We start from the raw sequence: 15,880 nt of genomic DNA, 5'->3' as shown, positions 1-15,880 counted from the left end.
GGAGCTTGTCCAAAATCACACAAGTAATGTGTTTGAGAGCCAGATTTTTTATCTAAGTCTTCCAGCTCCAAATCTTGATCCCCCCCCATGTTGCTTTCAAAGATAGCATCTTTTGCCAAATAGACCTTTGTCTTCTATTGCATGGTTTCTTTTGAGGCTTCTATGTGCTAGAATCATAAGAAAATTACAGTTGTACGTGACCAATAGAGATTCATATATCCCCAAGTTTATGTGTTATCCTTAGGCTTGGTGCTTTATCTCTCCTGTTCTGGCCTCAGTGAACATTATTATCCCCCCTATGCTCTCTGAACTAGACAATCTGCCCTTCTCTTTGTTCTTTGCTCAGAACCCTCCATTTCCTGTTTCTATGTCTTCCTTCATACTAGCTGCTTTGAATGAATGGTGTGTCCTCCTGTCTGCTTCAAAGAGGCCCTTTCTTCCTTTAAGATTCAACTCAAGTTCCACCTTTTAAAGGAAGTCTTTTCTGGTCCTCCCAACTGTTTTTGCCTTTGAGTTAACTTTGTTGTTGGAACACTTTCCATGGACAGAATTAGGAAATGAAACTTAATTCTATAGTGGGTCCACAGTCAGCAGCCCGCATGGATTGGTTCCCCAGAGAGTTTTGAGAGTTGGGTCAGTGGCGAAAGACCAGAGAGGACAGTTGTAGCTAAGGAGCCCTAGCGAACACTTATCTAAAAATGTTCATGGGGAGGGGGCAAAGATTTTTGATAATATTTAATTTCCTGTTTAATGGGTTGGAAGAGAAAAATAGCTATCATTGAGATCATCTCATAGGATCACATTTCAGGCTGTGTAAGACACCAGGGGAAATGCTATGCTTTCTTTCCTGTCCAACTATAGTGTGCTTGGAGAATGGACACTCTTTGATCCCTAGATGAGGAGTACCATGATGATGAGACAATGAGGGTAATCTCATAGGACTAGGCAAGTTTGTGGGGACAAGCCACAATGTACTGGCTAGTGGAAGAATATGAGGATGTCATAGGGAGAAAGTATTTTGCTTCCTCTTTCCTACTAGAGGGCAATCCTGTCAAAGTGGTCAAGGATGAGGTTCTAGTGACCCATCCCAGTTATGGCTCTTACTAGGATAGATCAAAGGCAGAGTAGAGCATCTGTAACATAGTGAGAGAGGACAAAACTAGGGATTTTATGTGAATGTAACTCTGGGAGAGGAATATAGGTATAAAGTCTTAGGCAGATTGGAGATTTCCTGACTTCAGTTGATGCTTTGCCTACAAGGAAGGTTCACAGGCTCTTGGAGTTCCACTTGTAAAAGTTTCACCTGTGAATGGGATATAGAACAGCTTAAAATATAGCATGAGGGGGCAGCTGGGTAGCTCAGTGGATTAAGAGTCAGCCCTAGAGACAGGAGGTCCTAGGTTCAAATCTGGCCTCAGCCACTTCCTAGCTGTGTGACCCTGGGCAAGTCACTTGACCCCCATTGCCTAGCCCTTACCACTCTTCTGCCTTGGAGCCAATACACAGTATTGACTCCAAGACAGAAGGTAAGGGTTTAAAAAAATATAGCATGAAATAGTGGAAAGAACTTTGACTCCAGAGTCAGAGGACCCGGATTATTCACCATTCCTGGCGCTCAGATGGTGGAGCCCTTAAGAGTAGGAGCTACTTTTCCACCTCTTTCTTTGTATCCCCACTGCTTGGCCCATATCAGGCACTTTTTAAATGCTTTTTTTTTATTTGACTACTAACCATGTGGCCTTGGGCATGCAACTACATCTCCCTGAGCCTCAGTGTCCTTATCTGTAAATGAGAATTGGACTAGAAGTTCTTTGAGATACTTTCCAACTGTAGATCTCGAAGTCTGCATAAATGTAACTTGCTTTTTTCTTTATCATTGCTTTTCAATTTGACTCTCTGGTCCCAGAAACATCTGTGCATCAAAATGTAAGCTCTCAGGCTATCCAGGTTTCCTTAAAGCATATTTCAAAAGACTAGAGGCAAAATTAAGTGGGCAGGACCTGCTTTTTGGACATCTAAAAGAATAGTTTCTCGTTGGATTCAAATCCCTCCCTACTTTCAACTTTGACTAAAATGACTTGGGACAGATGAAATGGATGTCACTTCCTCCTGCAACATGGAGGCATGCCTTCTGGTCTATGCCGACAGCATGGTTCTTTTCTGAAGGTCAGGTACAGCTTTTAGGCACAGCTGATTCATTCCTATGATTCATTATTGCCAAAAAGAGCAGCATTGCATGAGAGGATCCTAAAACAAAAACCTCTGCACTTGGCAGTCATTCCCCAGACCATAAATGGGCAATGGGCAATAGCCCCATCTAACAAGTCAAACAGTTGAGCTACTGGGGACTGTGCTCTGTAGCTAACTCATTGTGACAGGCTTCTCATTAATGCTAGCTCTCCTCCTTCAATTCAGCTATTCCACAGGGACCAGATGGAAGGACTTTAGTTTGAGGAGGTTAATTGGTAACACATGCCTCTGAAGCCTTTGAAGTCAAAACTGCTGTTTCCACATACATAACTGAAGTCTCAACTGAAGACATATCACTGTCCCAAGGCTGTGTGGCCTGGTGGAAAGTGCTGTGCTCAGAGGGGCCCACTTTTAATCCTGCCTCCTAGACTGCTTAGTTGTTTGAAGTTCAGCTTCTGTATCTGGAAAACTGAGATAAACATACCTGTCACTTGTGTCATGGAATTTAAACTGAGAAGATGAAACTGGGTCCTAGAGAAACTGATGAACTTATTCAAAGTCACAGTGTGAGTAAATGGCAAAGCAAGGGCCCATGAGTCATGGCATAATAGAACTATAGAGGAGGAGGGAAACAACTCAACTCACCCAAATAATGGCAGCCGAAAATTCTGGTAGAGAAAAAGGTGACAAAACCACAAACGCTTGGTTAAGTCCACAGTAGAGCTTCTTTCTGAAGATATCAATTAGCTAATCAGTAATACTGGCGAATTGATGTTCAGATGCCATTTAATAGAGGTGGAGCTTTAAAAGAGGGGAACAGGAAAAATTATAATCCCAGACATGGTTGAGATCTTGGTTATATAGATATTTGAAATGACTAAAAAACTAAGACAGACTTCTTGAGAAACTCATGTTGTTTTTCCTTCCTTTCTACCTTGCTATATCATCTGATTCACTCGCATGGACAGTGAAGGGAATTCAATCTTGATAATAAGATGCTGTGTTCCTTGTTGCCCTGAAAAGAGACCCTTAATTTGCATTAGGAATTATTGTCCTCTGTAGATATTATAAAATAGTTATGACTTGTGTTTGGCTGTGAATTAACACAAAAAGATGATTCCTCTTACTACTCTCTCTCTCTCCCTTTCTTTTTCCCCTCTAATCTCTTCATTATTCTTTTCTCCTGTCTCCTCTCTCCTTTTTATCTTCCCCCCCCCTACACACACCACATTTCTACTCTCCCCCTCTTACTTTCCCTTCCTGCCCATCTTTCCCCATCTCCAAAGCTCATACGTGATTTGCTAGGTTGGTGGCAGAAGCCCATTTAGATAGTTGACATTCATGGTGGTTGTATCATGAACAGGAAAAGAATGCCTATAAATGAAATGCTCTGCTCTTTTCCCCCTTCTACTGCAGAGTTAAGAAATGTTACAGAAACAAATAAGAGTAGACAAGTCATTAAATTGCACCCACATTCACACATAGTCACCATTCCTGGGGAAGTAGATATTGCAGTATTGCCAATGTGGTGCTTTGCCCAGTGCTGACACTCAATAAATGCTCACTGACTGATTATTAATAATACAAAAAATATTCTTTCAGCAGGGAAAATTTTCCCTAGAAGTAGACTATGTAAGTATACTAGAGAAGTGAAGGGTTTTATTAGCAAGGGCAAAGTGAGACAGAAAGACCAGGGGAAGGGGGAGGGAGAGGGAAGACAGATAGACAGACAGACAGAGAGAGAGAGAGGGACAGGGACAGGAAGAGGGAGGGAGAGGAAGAGTGGGAGAGGGAGAGGGAAAGAAAACTGAATGGGAAGAGGGAGTGGGTAGGAAGCAACTCTTTTAGCTTAGGAAGATGATGCAATGGTAATATCACTTGATTAGATGATATCGTGATAAGGAAACTATAATATAACAAACTTTTCTTTCTTACTATTCTTACTTACTATACTCTTCTTGCTATTTTCCTACCACAACCCTCTGACTTGTGCTTCTTGGCTGTCATGATTTTCCTCATGCTGTTTTTCCCATTTACAGTGCCCCTCCCACTTCAATTGACTGTTTCCAAATCCAAGCCCTTCATAGCTTTACTTAAATCTCATGATTCCTTGACAGATCAATCCTATCTTTAATATTACTACATTTCTCTTGAATACTGACATGCTCCTGTCTTTCACTTATGGGAGCATTGCCGTATGTCATAATTTGAAGGGCTTTTTAACTTTTTAATATTCCAAACTAGCTTGTAAATTCTTTCAGAGAAGGAATCCACCTCAGAGCTTGTTTCCAGTCCCATCCACTATACTTAGTAGAGTGGCTTAGACATAGTAGGTGTTCAGTTCATGAAATTAAAAAATTGAAAGCATTCATACTCTTTAATGGGGTGCCAACATTTCCCCCCCATCATTATGCACTCTTTAAAAAGAAAACTTTTACCTTCTGTCCTAGAATTAATCTGTTGTATTGGTTCTAAGGCAGAAGAGTAGTGAGGGCTATGCCATGGGAATTAAGTGACTTGTCCAGAGTCACACATCCAGGAAATGTCTGAGGCCAGATTTGAACCCAGGAACTCCTGTCTCTAGACCTGACTCTTTATCCACTGAGCTATCCAGCTGCCCCTCCCCATCCATCATGTACTCTTTAGAGAAATTTAGGTGAAAAATGAGTAAAGGGAAATCATCTTTGGCAAAGATACTTGTAGAGAAGAGAACATTATCAATGGCATTAGATCATCAATTAAGCAGGCGACAAACAAGCAATACACTAAGTACTGGATAGAAGACAATTAACCAGCCTGTTTGGTAATTGAAAGACCCTATGTAGTATCTTGCCCTTGGCTTAAAGGGCATGGTCCACCGTACAGAGGCTCTGATAAGAATTCCTCAGGAGCAGACCAATTCACCCTGTATGGTTCTTCCTACACCTTGGGCTATTGCTTTCCTTAAGGGTAAATGAACATGAGCATATAAGGACTACAAGGAGCCTTTGAAAATAATATGACCCACCCTTTCCTATTACTGACATGAAACTGAGGCTCAGAGAGGTGAAATGATTTGCTCCAAATTATGCCAGAAGAGAACGGTAAACTGCAATTCAAACCCAGGGCCTTTCAAGTCAAATTTAACAGCCTTTGCAGTACTCTAAGGATTTTGCAGGAACAAAACAGTTAACACAAAAGTCTATTAATACTGTTTCCCATGCATTCCTTCACACACACTGTGAGATGTGATCTGGTATCTAAGGGTGGGAAGTTGTTGATGATGAGAGTAGGGGGGACAGATGGGTTGAAGATGGTGCTCAGAAACTATTATTTATATGATTTAGGTCAATTTGGTTATTTTGAAGAATAGACAATATTTTCAGTCCATTAGGCATCAAAGCACTCTGTGTGTGTGTGTGTGTGTGTGTGTGTGTGTGTAAGGTTATTTAAAAAACCAGTCACATTCTTCTACAATAATCCTATCAACTTCTAGGGCTAACATCAGAAGTGTGTCAGGCTGCCCCTTTGTGGCTTTATTAGGATTACCTTTAAGGTTGCTCTAATCATGACATTGTTGCTCCTCTGGAATTCTATTCTTACAGAAGGTTGTTTTTGATTGTTTTCTTTTAAAAGGGAATTAGTGTCTGGTGTAGGATGTCTTGTAAATAATAAACAATGTAGTTAAAAGGAAAAAAAAATTCTTCCAACTACTCAATGCTGATTAGGTCTACTATAACTACTACTACTACTAGCTTGTTTTTCTTCTCTCAAGTTTATAAAGTGTTTTATATATGTTCAATCCCATTTTCTGATTTGGACACTTTTATTAAGTAGAAAGGCGTGGGGCAGCTAGGTGGTTCAGTCAATTGAGAATCAGGGGTAACCTTGGGCAAGTCACTTAATCCTCATTGCTTAAGCCCTATCTGTTCTTTTGCCTTGTGGGCAATAGGTGGAAGATAAGGATTTAAAAAGCAAATAGAGGGGGCAGCAGGGTACTCAGTGGGTTGAGAGCCAGGCCTAGAGATGGGAGGTTCTAGGTTCAAATGTGGCCTCAGACACTTCCCAGTTGTGTGACCCTGGGCAAGCTACTTGGCCCTCATTGCCTTACCACTCTTCTGCCTTGGAGCCAAAACAAATAGGAAGGGAGCAGAAATTACAATGATTGTGAGAGAAACACTAAGAAAACACCACTGAGGAAAAGTACTCATTTAGTAAGGTTAGTTGAAGTGTCTGTTTTGTATGATATATTCTGAATATGATTGATATGAGAACTCTGAATTTGATCCCTAGGAAGCCCTAGTATTTAGAACTGCTTATTGAATATGGGACAAATGTATTTTGCTGAAGGAGGTCCAAGCAGGGAACTGCTTGGTCACGGCAGCACATATCATTGTGGAACATCTGACAAACAGACCCCCGGCAGAGAATGTAAATGTGTTGACACCTTAGCCATAGATTCCAGGAAGAACTTGTGGGCCATGTATGCGGGCAGGAGATAGATATGCTGGCAGGCAATGGGTATAAAAACCTCTGCACTTACAAGCTACAGGCAGAACTCTTCTGCTGAGCTCCCTCTGGTGCACACCAGATCAATAATTACCCTTTTGCTTGATTGTGTTGTTTGTGGGTCTTCCTTGGTGGTGGGCGATGAACTGGACCCTAACATTTGGGGGCTCGTCCACCTTGTCCCCACCTCGGAACCCCTTGACAGAAGGGCTGAAGGCACTGCCTTGAACTGGACCTTCAGGTGAGCTGAGTAGAGTGTATGTGTGTGTGTGGTGATTGAAAGTGAATGGGGGAAAGGAGGACTCTCGCTGGACATACGGCTTAGTGGATGGGAGATTCCATGCCCTGCGTGTCATACAGGGACATCCTATGCCAAGTTCCGAGACCCATCCCTTTCTGGGGTGAGGGGTTCACCCCCCCCCACCAGCATCTGTCCAAACCTCCTACCTGTTTCTGAGAGTGGACCCTGTAGTAGGGAGCCAGTCGGGAACCAGGGGAAGCGCTTGAGTTCTGTCTGAGAGGTGGTAAAAGATTATGTTCCAGGGTACATACCAACCTTGGAACTTTAGGGGATTCAAGTCCCCCGAGGCAGAGTTCAAGTCTCCATCAGGTTGGGATTATTCTCAACTAGATTAAAGGGAAGTGGGTTCAAGTTCCCCTTGGGAAGATTTTGCACCCCTAAGAGAGACCGGGGGATGCCCTGCAACCTCTAGGTGACTCTAATAGCTCTAGGTGACTCTTATAGCCCTAGGTGACTCTTATAGCTCTAGGTGACCCTCATAAACACACTGGGTCTTTTTGGCCACACGGGAGGGGCTGGGCAGCTGGCCTCTGACAAGCAGTCGCCGGTATCAGGATTCTTTGACCTTTCCAGTATCACCCCCCTCCTCATCCTACTCTCTCTGATCTATCTCCTCATCCTCTCCTTAACCTCTGGACCCAATATGGCTCAAGGTCAGTCCACCCCCCCTAGACCTGGTCCTCCAACATTATGCTGACTTTAAGTCAAGAGCTGCAAACCTAGGCCTGACAGTTCATAAGGGAAAGTTGCAGACCTTCTGTAACATGGAATGGCCCACCTTTGGGTGTGGGTGGTCCTGAGGAGGTACTTGGCAGAACAGTGTCATCTCTGCTGTCCAGGGGTGGGTTCTCCTCTCCAGAACAGAAGGGCACCCAGACCAAGTCCCTCACATCTTGACCTGGCAAGACTTAGCCCTAGACCCCCCCTTTTGAAAACCTTATATGGAGGCCCTCCACGTCCTAGTGGCTTCACTAGATGATAGGACCAAATCCAGGGGCCGGCCTGAGAAATCTAACCTTGAAGAGCCCCTTCTGCCTCTGGTCCTCCCACCACCCAAGGAACCCCCCCCCCCCCGCCAACCCTCCTCTATTGTCCCCTCCCTTTAACCCTCAGTTATACCCTCCCCTTCCCCTTGATGGAAACGAGGCAGCAGCAGTACAGGGAGCAGACTTACCCAGCCCTCCTCCAGCTCATCGCACCAGAGGCCGAGTGCCTTTGATGCAGCTGCCACCTCCCATTCCAGCAGAAGCCCCCTCCTCTACCACCGTCCTACCAGTCTGCACTGTCGGGCCCATGGTGGAAGGGGGTCCCCTTGTTTTCCAGTACTGGCCTTTCACTTCTTCCAACTTGTATAATTGGAAACATCAAAATCCCTCTTTCTCTGGGCAGCCCCAGAAGCTAATAGACTTGGTCGAGTATTTTTCTCACCCATAGTCCCACTTGGGATGATTATCAGCAATTCCTCCGCATACTCTTCACCAGTGAGGAGCATGATTGGATCATCGCTGAAGGTAAAAAGTTGGTTCTTGGGGATGATGGGAGACCCATCACCAACCCTGCATGCCTCACTGCTGCGTTCCCCACCGAGCGGCCTGACTGGAACTTCGCCACTGATCAAGGTAGGGAGTGTCTTCAGTCCTATCACCAGACTCTCCTTGCTGCACTTCGGGCAGTGGCCCACAAGCCCACTAATTTGGCTAAAATTGATTCTGTTAGGCAAGGCCCCAAGGAGACCCCTGCCGCGTTTCTTGAGCAGCTGCAGGAAGCTTTCCGCATTTACTCCCCAGTGGACCCAACATCTCCCAATAGTCAGACAGCCATTCTCCTTGCTTTTGTCAATCAGTTGGCCCCTGATATTCGCAAGAAGCTCCAGAGGGCAGATGCATTTACAGCCCAATCTTTAACCGAATTACTTAAGGTGGCGAAGAAAGTTTTTAACTCCTGCAAAACCCCTGAGGAACGGGCTGACCGACTAAGGCAGGAGGACATTGCTAGACAGGAAAAGAAACAGAAGGAGGCTGAAGAACGAGAACTCAAGTGTTTGCAGGACCTCCAGTCTAGGGAAGAGAAGGCTAGGAAGCAATTGACCCGGACCCAACAGTAGACAACCTGGGTCCTCGTGGCAGCCTTGACCCAGCCCTCTCCCCCTGGTGAGCAGCCCTCTGATCTATGCCCTGTTTCCTTTGTGGTAAAATTGGCCACTGGCAGCATCACTGCCCCCACAGAATACAAGGCAGAATGAGGCAAGGCCTGCAGGGCCCCCCAAGGTGCTTAGATAGCCCCTCCAACACAGACTGGGGATGGCCCAATAAGAATGTTATTGCCCTTGCTGAGGATGACTGAGGGGGATTGGTCTCAGGTCCCCTCCCTGAGTCCTGGGTAATGGCTTACATTGAGGGGAAACCCCTTCCCATGCTCGTGGACACTGGGGCCGAACACTCGGTCCTCCTGTCACCCTTGGGGAAGACCAGTTCCAAAACCTCCTTGGTCCAAGGGGTGACGGGGTCCAACTGATATCCCTGGACCACAGCACAGACTGTCAATCTGGGAACCCACCAGGTCTCTCATTCTTTCCTCATCATCCCTGAGAGCCTGGCTCCCCTTATCGGTCGAGGCCTCCTCCACAAGATCGGGGCCCATATTCATTTTTCCCAGGGGACCATGTCCCTTACTGATGGCTCAGGAACCCCTCTCACGGTCCTTACCCTAGCCCTCCAGGATGAACAACTTCTATATTCGGACCTAGCCCCTCCGGACATTACCCCCCGTGTGCGGCCTTGGGTGGACTCCATTCTTAAGGTCTGGGCTGAACTCTCTGGAGTCGGACTGGCCATAAATCAACCACCCATTATCATCCTCCTCAGGAGTGAGGCCACCCCATACGGGTTAGACAATACCTGAGGTCAGCTGAGGCCAGACATGGCATCCAACCTCACATTAAGTGCCTTCTGGCCTCTGGGATTCTCACGCCTGCAACTCTCCATGGAACACCTCACTCCTCCCTGTCTGTAAACTAGGCACAGGGGATTACAGACCTGTTCAGGACTTGCATGAAGTTAACAAGCGTGTTGAGGATGTCCACCCCACCATCCCAAACCCATATACTCTCCTTAGCAATCTACACCCTTCCTTGACCTGGTACACTACTTTGGACCTAAAAGATGCCTTCTTCACCCTCTCTCTGGCCACAGTCAGTCAGCCCATTTTCGCTTTTGAGTGGTTCTCCCCTGAAACCCACTCAACCATTCAACTCACATGGGGGCGCCTGCCACAGGGGCTAAAACGGAGCCCGACCATCTTTAGCAATGCGTTGGCGGAGGACCTTTCTCCGACTCCACCCTACAGTGACTCTCTTGCAATAAGTAGACGACTTGCTGATCGACTCCCACAGAGGAATCCTGCAAGGAGGCTACAAGGGACCTCTTGCTCTGCCTCAAGGGCGCTGGCTATCATGTCAGGGCCAGGAAGGCACACATAGCCCTCCGGGAGGTCACCTTCCTTGGCTATCGCCTGCACGATGGCCTCCGCTGGCTCACCCCAGCCATGACCCCGGCCATCCTCTCCATCCCCACCCCCTCGTCTCCCCGGCGGGTACAGGAATTCCTGGGATCTGTGGGATACTGTCGTCTTTGGGTCCCCAACTTTGCAGACAGCAAAACCCTTCTACGCTGCCACCCGGGAAACCTCGAACTGGGTCTGGACGGAGGACATGGAAATAGCCTTCCAAGACCTCCGAAAGGCTATGCGGCAAGCGCCGGCCCTAGCCCTTCCTGACCCAGAGAAACCTTACCAGCTGTTTGTTGACGAACGTCGGGGGGGTGGCGAAAGGGGTCCTCACTCAGAAACTGGGACCCTGGGACCGGCCGGTGGCCTACCTGTCCAAACGGCTCGACCCGGTCTGGGCGGGATGGCCCTCCTGTCTCTGCATCATTGCAGCAGTGGCCCTTCTGGTCAAGGATGCTGACAAACTCACACATGGCCAGCCGCTTCTCATCGCCACCTCGCACGCCATTGAGAGTGTCCTCCGCCAGCCTCCGGTGCGCTGGCTGTCCCACGCCCGGCTGACCCACTACCAGTCACTCCTCCTGAATGAGGCTCGGCTGTCCTTCCGGGTAGTGTCCACCCTTAACCCCGCCACGCTTCTCCCTGCCGGGGATGACGACACCGAGACGCACTCCTGCCAGGAGATCCTTGTGGAGTCGATATCTGCACGGCCTGACCTCAAGGACGTCCCTCTGGCCAGTCCGGACCTCCTCTTCTTCACCGATGGCAGCAGCTTCATGTCCCCCCAAGGTAGGAGGGCCGGAGCCGCGATAGTCGGTCACACTGGCCAGGTCATTTGGGACGCTTCCCTCCCCAGGGGACGTCGGCACAGAAAGCTGAACTGATGGCCTTGGCAGCAGCCTTGCGGGCGGCAAAGGACAAGCGGGTCACTATATACACAGACAGTCGCTACGCCTGCGCGACCCTGCATGTGCATGTGCCGATATACCGGGAAAGGGGGTTTGTCACTTCAGCTGGGAAGCCGGTGGCCCACCTCGAGGACATCCAGGATCTCCTCGCAGCCGTCTGGGAGCCCTGTGCCGTTGCCGTTGTCCATATGCCTGGACACCAAAGTGGCTCGTCCCTCCCCGCCACGGGAAACCGCTGGGCAAACGAGGCAGCCAAGGCAGCGGCGATGGGAGACCAGGCCCAGACCCTAGTGCTACCCATCCAGGCCAGCCCGGAACCACCGGGCCCCCCATCCCTCATCCCAGATCCCCCACCGGACCCTCCTCAATATTCGGACAGTGACCACCACTGGGTAAGAGGGAAGGAGGGGAGGCCGGTTGGTTCTTTCTTCCAGGACCCTGCTGGTAAGTTGCTGTTACCCAAGATTGCTGGTCAGCTTTTGACCACCCACCTCCACCGTCTTACACACATGAGTGCCAACAAGCTCCAGGAACTGCTCCAGGAAGGACAGATTCACTTTCAAGGCTCTCGGGCCTTCCTGACAGAGTTGGTCGACAAGTGCACCGCCTGCCAGCTGACCCGGCCAGCAAACGCGAACTTGCACCCCGGGACCCGCCTCCGCGGCACCCGACCCTGTGAGCATTGGGAACTTGATTTCACTGAAGTCTAGCCTGGAAAGTTTGCATTCCGGTACCTCCTAGTTCTTGTAGACACCTTCACGGGGTGGCCCGAGGCTTTTGCAACAAAGACTGAAACTGCCCAGGCAGTTGCTAAAATCTTGCTGGAAGAAATAATTCCCTGGTTCGGGGTGTCCTCCTCCCTAGGCTCGGACAATGGCCCTGCGTTTGTGGCCCAGACCTTACAGGCGCTGGCAGGGGGCCTCGGGGTCAAATGGAAATTACGCTGTGAGTATAACCCCCAGAGTTCGGGACAGGTGGAAAGACTGAATCGAACCCTAAAAGAGATTCTTACTAAACTCTCTTTGGAGACTGGCCGGGTCTGGGTGACGCTCCTTCCCCCAGCCCTCTTTAAGGCCCGCAATACCCCTGGGCCCCTCTCCCTCACCCCTGATGAGATCCTTTATGGTTCAGTTCCCCCCGTCATTTCCACATTCCCATATACGATTCTCGGTAACCCCTCATTGCAGGACTGTGTTCTCTCCCTCTCTCAGATCCAGTCTGACCTCTGGCCGAGGCTTCAGGCACGGTTCCAACCTCCTCCCCACGACCCCCATCCCTTTAAACCTGGGGACTGGGTCTGGGTGAAGCGACACCGCAAGGCCAACCTTCAGCCATGGTGGAAGGGACCCTATGTGACCCTCTTTGTCACCCCTTCCGCTCTTAAGGTTGACGGAATCAGCCCTTGGATCCACCACTCCCACGAGAGAGCCGCAGACCCGCCAAAGGCTACCGAGGTCTGGACAGCCACTTCCCATCTCGACACTCCTCTGAAGCTTAAACTTCACCGGACAGCATGGCCCTCCCCTTTCCCCCCTTTCTCTCACTTCTTTTCTCTCCATTCTACAGGCAGGGTTCTCCCACCAGCCATGGAAATGGTCCCTCATCAGCTGTGAACACTCCACCATACTTAGCACAGTTGTAACTTGGGGGACTCCTAGTCTTCAAACCGAGACTTGTGACCTTTTATGGGGACCTAAGGACATACATGCTCCCCCCCCCCCCCGTAAAACCCCTGAATCCATCTGTAGGAACACGGGAGTATTTTACCTCTGTCCTGCCCCTCACCCTGGGAAACCTTACTGCAACCAGCCAAACCAATACTATTGTTCCCATTGGGGGTGCAAGACTATAGTCACAGGAGGGAATACGCGGCACGACTGCAACCCATGGACCCCATCAATCCCTGACTCCTGGTTGACAGTGAAAATGGGGTCCCTGTGACTGTGGTCATCACTGCCGCCGCCGTGACCCGTACCCGAAAACCGAGTGCAACCAGCTCGTCCTGGAGCCCCTTCAGGCCACCCCAATCTTGGATGTTGGGCAGGACCTGTGGAATCTGGTGGTATAGATCCCACAGTGACGGGCCACATTGGGGAGGCCTATTCATGCTTTGGAAAGAGCCCACCTTGTCCCCTCCCATACCTGTAGGACCCAATCTTGTACTTTACCCCAGTAAGGTCAGGCCCCTCAAGCCCCCTCCCTCTAGGAGTCTTCCCTCCTCATGGGAGACCACCACTTTTCCCTCACCATTTCATGGCCCCTGTTCTCCACCCCGACCGCCCAAGTTCCCCCTTACCACCATCCTGTACATGACAATCCCCTTTTCCCCCTACTACGAACCTCCTTTTCGCCCCTCAACCATTCTTCCCCCAACCTCACTGAATGACGTTGGCTTTGCCTAGTCACATCCCCACCCTATTATGAGGCCTTTGGCCTGAATTCCTCCTATACCACCTCTCAAGAGGAAAGCCCCTCCCAGTGCCAATGGGGTGACTCGGCCCCTGGTGACTCTGCCCCTGGCCTGACCTTCTCCTCAGTCACTGGGAATGGCACCTGCCCAGATCCCCGCCTCTGCTCAGCTACAGTCCGCCTCCCAGGAGGTAAACATCTCATCCCCCCTCAAGGGGCGCGATGGCTGTGCTCCCACTCTGGCCTCCAGCCTTGCGTCTCTCCCACCTCCCTGAATGCCAGCCTTGAATGCTGCGTTCTCGCGACCATAGTGCCCTGGGTGACCTATTGTACCAATCAGGACCTCCTTCAAACATGGGACCGCATATCGTACCATTGCCATCACCATAGCCACTCTCTCAGCAGTGACCGGGGCAGGGGTGGGCGTCGCTGCCCACCACTTCTGCAAGGCACTCAATGAGGATACAGCTAGGCTAGAATCCTCTATCGCTTTCCTTGAGAGGTCCCAGGCCTCCTTAGCTGAGGCTGCCCTTCAAAATCAGCGAAGCTTGGGCCTCCTCTTCCTCAAGGAGGTGGCCCTCTGTGCAGCCTTGGGCCAAGAATGCTGCTTCTCTGTTAACCACTCGGATTATTAGGGACTCCCTGAGCAAGCTATGAGAGGGTCTAGAAGCCCGATGGAGGGAGAGAGAAGCTGCTAGTCCCTGGTACGCCCACCTTTTTAACTCCTCTCCCTGGCTCACCACCCTAGTCACGTCCCTCATAGGGCCCCTTACCATCCTAATCCTACTCTTGACATTCGGCCTCTGCATTCTCAACCACCTTGTTCGGTTCATGAAAGATCGCCTGGATATTGTCCAGGTGTTGGCCCTCCGACAACAGTACCAACCCCTAGCCACCACTGAGCCCCAGGCCGAGGGCTATGAGCTGCCCCCACCGACAGGCCTTCCCTCTGCCCCCTAAGAGAAAAAGAAGTAGGGAATGAAGGAGGCCCAAGCAAGGAACTGCTCGGTCACGGCAGCACATATCATTGTGGAACATCTGACAAACAGACCCCCGGCAGAGAACGTAAATGTGTCGACACCCTGGCTGTAGATTCCAGGAAGAACTTGTGGGCCATGTATGCTGGCAGGAGATATGCTGGCAGGTGATGGGGATAAAAACCTCTGCACTCAAAAGCTACAGGCAGAATTCTTCTGCTGAGCTCCCCTGGTGCACACCAGATCAATAAACAACCCTTTTGCTTGATTGCATTGTCTATGGGTCTTACTTGGTGGTGGGTGACGAACTGGACCCTAACATTGCTTACTTGTGAATAGCTGGCAGCATCATGAGAGGGAAATGACTCATTTCACACAAGATGCCAGCTAGCAGTGATGAATAAATGGGAGGAGGGCCTTAAATTTCTCTTTTTTTAGAAGAAAATTAAATTTTATTTGACTTTAGACTCCAAAGATGTACAGAAATGCTTGCTTCACTTATCCAGTATAAGGAAGTATTTTAGATAAATGAACCTAACTACTTAAATTATCAATTAAAAAAACTATTTAAGATGGAAGTTATTCTAAAACTGTATCACATATGTCACTGATTTCTTATGTTTATTTTTACTGAAGTACAATTATTAAATGTTTTTATTTGAATTTAAAAAATTTTCATTTTTGGTTCCAAATTCTCTCCTTCCTACTATTACTCCTATAACATATTGAGAAGGCAAGAAATATTATACCCATTATACATATGAAGTCATGCAAAAACATATTTCTATGATAGCCATGTTATGGGCAAAAGCAGGAAAAATAAAGAAAATGAAGAGAAAATGCTTCAATGTAATGAATCCAGATTTTATCAGTTTTCTTTCTAGAAGTAGATAGCTTAAAACAAACAAACAATTTTAGTTCTTTGGAATTGTTCCTGATCATTGTATTGATCAGAGTAACCATGTCTTTCACAACTGATCATCATTACAAGATTGCTGCTACTGTGTACAATGTTCAGCTACTTCTTCTCTCTGTACTTTTCATCAGCTCATAAGTTTTTCCAAGTTTTTCTGAAATTGTCCCCTTTGTCATTTTTTTTACAG

The 15,880-nt window shown here is 48.4% G+C and overlaps 2 pseudogenes; both read left to right on the top strand.

The window, feature by feature from the left end:
- Positions 1–9,361: 9,361 nt before the first annotated feature.
- LOC130455245 (uncharacterized) lies at positions 9,362–10,457 on the top strand (annotated as a pseudogene).
- A 4,321-nt stretch (positions 10,458–14,778) lies between these two features.
- The window catches only part of LOC100618963 (F-box/WD repeat-containing protein 2-like), a 145,909-nt pseudogene continuing 144,807 nt past the window's right edge, over positions 14,779–15,880 (top strand).

Source organism: Monodelphis domestica, chromosome 6 (genome assembly GCF_027887165.1).
Source record: "Monodelphis domestica isolate mMonDom1 chromosome 6, mMonDom1.pri, whole genome shotgun sequence".
NCBI classification, from domain to species: Eukaryota; Metazoa; Chordata; class Mammalia; order Didelphimorphia; family Didelphidae; genus Monodelphis; species Monodelphis domestica.
This window is presented reverse-complemented; position numbering and strand designations above follow the sequence as displayed.